Here is a 4,668-nt window from a genome sequence, read left to right on the forward strand (position 1 = left end):
TCAGAGAAAGCCCACCTACTCTCAAAGGCAGGTGTCCCATGGTCTCAACATCAACATTTACTTTAATTGAATAAATGTGGTATATAACATTGTGTAGGTTGAAAATGTACAGCATGTTGCTTCGATATCTTTATAGGTTGTGAGATGACTGCCAATGCAGCATTGTTTATCACGTTACTAATTATAGTACAAGACTGTTGTCTATATTCACTGTACCGTGCATTAGAGCTCTGTGGTTTATTTACTATTTGTTACAACTCTACACCCTTAATAACCATCATTTTTATCCCCTTCCTCCCCATTCCCTGGTAAACACCATTTTACTCTGTTTTGTTTACAGGTTTAACTTTTTTAGATTCCACATATAAGTAATATCATGCAGTACTTGTCTTTCTCTGTCTGACTCACCTTGCTTAGAAGGATGTGCTCAACAGTTCTGAAATCACAAGGTAGAGGACCGCCGCACAAGAGGATCCCATGAAATGAAGCCCCATGCAATGAAGCCCTCACTGGGCACCTATGTTCCAAGTTCTTTTCCGTACGCTTAGTGGACACTAGAATGAACAGAAAAATCTTCCTGTCCTTGGAAAATCTGCCATCCTGGAAGTGACTGAAATACTGGCAACTGATTCAATATGTTATTTTAAATGACAGAGGTACACTCAGGTTGCCATGGGAGCATAGAGGAGGAAGAGCACCTAGATAAGGCTGGGGGAGTTGTCCCACAGGCATCTCCTATGATAGGTAAGAGCTGAACAGGTTTAAAAAAAATAGAAAGGACTTTCCAACAGATGAAATACCATAAGATACAGATTCTGTTGTACCACTTGGCCAAGTTCATTATGGAAGGAGACAGAGGGACAAGCCAGTTTTTATAAACAAACCAGAGGCCCAGTGCCCGAGGCCTGTGGGATCGGGCTGAAACTGGCTCTCTGACATTCCCCAAGGGGTCCCGGATTGTGAGAGGGTACAGGCCAGGCAAAGGGAACCCACTGGTGCACAATCGGGGCTGGGGAGGGACACGGGCATGGGAGGTTAGCCAGCCAGGGAGGGACCGCAGGAGGGTTCCAGGGTGTGTCTAGCCCATCTTGCTCAGTCCTGATTGGCCAGATCCCAACAGCAAGCTAACCTGCCAGTCAGAGCATCTGCCCCCTAGTGGTCAGTGCCTCCCATAGCGACTGGTCGACTGCATGCCCCCTGGTGGTCAATGCATATCATAGCAAGCAGTAGATTGGTTGAACGGCCGACCCGATGACCAGACGCTTAGCATATTAGGCTTTTATTATATAGGATGGTTCTGATCAGACCCCATCTATCTCAAGCAATAGAATGAGGTTGTGGCAGGGGAGCCCAGGACAGGGGACAGTTACACACATTGAGCATTTCTCAGGCCCTGTGTCATTACATTCCCTCTGACTTCTCAGATTTCACCCAGACTCTGCAGCTGCCTTAGTCTCCTCCCTGCAGCCACCCAACATCCCTGAAGACACTCTGACCTCCTGACTAGTTGGAACAAGGTGTGAAGAAATCCAGTGTTCTCTTAGTTCAAGTTGGATAACCATCCCCAAGGAATTAAGGATTAAAAACAAACCCCAAGTTTAAAAAACTTTATCAATATTAAGATTATAAAACCAATTTATCAGGTTATTTATTACTGCATAACAAACTACTCCAAAGCTTTAATGATTATTCCAAATGATTTAAAACAACAACTCCATTTGCTCACAATTTTGTCGGTCAGAAATTCAGAATGAACTTGTCTGGGTGGCTGGGTCTCTGACCCATGTGGCATTAGATAGGATGGCTATTTATTAGAAGCTCCAGGAATTCATGGCATTCTCTCTTCTCTCTTTCTCTCCCTTTTGCCCCCATGGTGTCTTATTCTCTAGGATTTATTCAAGTGGCTTAGGATTCTTACAACATGGTAGTCTCAAGGAAGTCTTCCAGCCTGGCAGCTGGCTTCCAGGAGGGCAAGACCGAAGCTGCCAGTCCTCTTCTAAGCATCTGAGATTGAATGACATCATTTTGCCATATGCTCTTGGTCAAAGTAGTCACACGCTATCCCAGCTTCAAGGGGCAGATGAATAGATTCCCCCTCTCAATGGAAGGCAGGTCAGAGAATTGATGTCCATCTTATCTTCGGTAAATTGTGTAGCATTTGGGGCAGTCATCCCTAGTTTCCTATTTCTCATCATGATGAAGGAAAACAAAACTTACTTCCTAAATTTCTCCTCAGGCGTAGATGCCATGCTTGCAACACTCTGAATGGTGGGCTCCATAGAAGGAACAAGAATGCCAACTGCCAAGGAACTCAGCCCACACCGACGTATTGTTTGTCCCATTTGGGCCTGATGTAGCAGGTGGAATACAGAGAGCGGGCCACTGTGAAGCCCACACAGCCCTTCTCACCCACACACCCGTGAATAACTGCCAGAACCTTCCCATGATGCTAGCTAGCCTTCTCAGCGAGACAAAATATTTAATATTCAATCTGAATCTGGCAAGTTAAGAGCCACTGGCAGAAAAATCCAAGACCTAATTTTTAGTATGTCTTATTAAGGAAGTCACCATCAGAACCATTTGAAACACTGTACATAATGTGATTAGGTGGAGGCAGTATGTAAACCTTTTAAAAATGTGTATGTTGCCATCATAACTGATGGAGACGAGACTAGAGGAGCTGAGGCCATCTGACCATTTGATTCCCAAGCCCGTCCTCCTACTCTCTGTAGTCAGCTTCCTACTGTAATTTAAAAGAAAGAAAAGTTCAAGAGGAGGAGAGGAATAAAAAAATGCTGCAATCACTGAGAAAGGATAGAAACTGCCACTGCTTTTGAATCCTTTTTAGTTCCCAAAACTGGCTTTGACAGGCAAGCAGACAGAGTAGAGTGCCTCTTGGGAGCTGCTAAGGAACACAGAGCTGGGAGAGGCTGGGGAGGATTAAAGAGGAAGCAACTATAGTATCAACAGTTGCCTCCTGGATCTGGCTAGGGCTCAGGGGCACTTAGAGTGGCTGTAGGCAAATTTTCAGAGTAGGAAGCTTATCTTCTAGGATTCAAATTATGGCTTCTCAGGCTTTTGGCTAAGATCAAGTGCAGATTTCAATTTTTCTCTCCCTTTATCATCTCTGGAGTTCCACAGCTTATCTGCTACCACCCCACCCAACCATTGTCATCACAGCCTCTTGGATTTCTAGATGCCACAGCCTCACCCTCCTCTCTCCTGCACCAAGATGTCACTGTCACTTTTGCTACATGAATACAAAGTAGCGCCTCTGAATGACTCCAATATCTGCCATTTACATTCTGGTTTAGGGTTTACCGGTGTGGCTTCCATGTTAGGAAGTACTTGTATTTTCAGCTTCTCCTTCTCTCTTCATTGGCATTCCCCAAAATAAGTAATGGAGGCAGCAGACATTTGTCATAAATCAATCAATCCCAAGAGATACTTTATTTTAATCAAAATGGATTTCAATCAAAGGATTTAAAGAGAGGTTTAAAAAAGAGGAACAAATGATTTCATCACATTACTCAGTAAACAGTTTCTGAGAACCAGTAAAATTTTAGTATGTATTTACAAGGCTATGGAAATTAATTGTAAGAATCCAAACACTACGAATCACTTTTCTAGGTAGGAAAGATATTTTTAAAAATAAAATAATTATCTGAGAAATAATTGATGAAATCCAAGAAAATTCCTCTAGATAGTCAAGTTCTGACCCAGAAAAAAAAAGTAAAAATAAAATAATGCTTTATGTCATTAAATTTATAAAACTTTAAATAAAAGGTGAATAAGAATGAAGGTAAGACCACGTCCTATGATCCAAATCCCATCACCTTTCTATTCTCTTTGCAGGTTTTCCTATTTACCTTAGCTCTCAATTATCTCTATGGCAATGGTTCTCAACCTTGGCTGCACATTAGAATCACCTGGGAATCTTTTTAACTCTTTTCAGTCCAACGTCCAGGCTGAATCGACAGAACAGGCGCTAGGAGCAGGTCCAACATGGAGCTGAGGTCGACACCGCAAACCGCTGCGATTATATGCATTGTCAGTAAGTTCAACATTCAATCCCGTCAATTAATTTGGACCAGACTGTTTGAATTCCAAAAATAAAATTGGACCGCAAAGGGTTAAAATCCTGATTTCTGGGCCTCATCCTCCGGAAATTCTGTTTCTTTGTTACTAATGTTGTGGCCCCACCCCATAACAAAGAAACAAAATTTCCAGAGGATGAGGCCCAGAAATCAGGATTTTAAAAAGATTCCCAGGTGATTCTAATGTGCAGCCAAGGTTGAGAACCACTGCTCTATGGTAACAGAATAAACTTTTCCAGTTATCTTTATGGTTAACCAAGAACTTTCATATATATATATATATATATGTTTTCATATGCTTAGAGGTATTGGGAATCAGTTAAATGATTCTACATTGTTTCAGCCAGGTTAAAATGCAACAAAGAGAACCTCAAAATCTTATTGGGTGTAACCCAATGAAAGTTTACTTCTCACACATATCCAAGTCCAAAAGGAGTCATCAAACAGGACTTCTCTATAATCCTTTGGGGATTCAGGCTGAGAGGGTGCCATATTGCACATACCATCACAGGCTCTAAGATAATCAAAAGGAAGATGCTGAACTGCCCATTGGCTCTTAAAGCTACCACCT

The 4,668-nt window shown here is 42.3% G+C and overlaps 1 non-coding gene across 1 annotated transcript; it reads left to right on the plus strand.

Moving 5' to 3' along the window:
* The first annotated feature begins 3,646 nt into the window (after positions 1-3,646).
* On the plus strand, positions 3,647-3,723 carry LOC132212890 (small nucleolar RNA SNORD20). Its single transcript, XR_009447829.1, has one exon. It is a non-coding gene; the product is annotated as a small nucleolar RNA SNORD20 (small nucleolar RNA).
* The last annotated feature ends 945 nt before the right edge of the window (positions 3,724-4,668 follow it).

The sequence above is a fragment of the Myotis daubentonii genome, chromosome 11, assembly GCF_963259705.1.
Source record: "Myotis daubentonii chromosome 11, mMyoDau2.1, whole genome shotgun sequence".
Taxonomy (NCBI): domain Eukaryota; kingdom Metazoa; phylum Chordata; class Mammalia; order Chiroptera; family Vespertilionidae; genus Myotis; species Myotis daubentonii.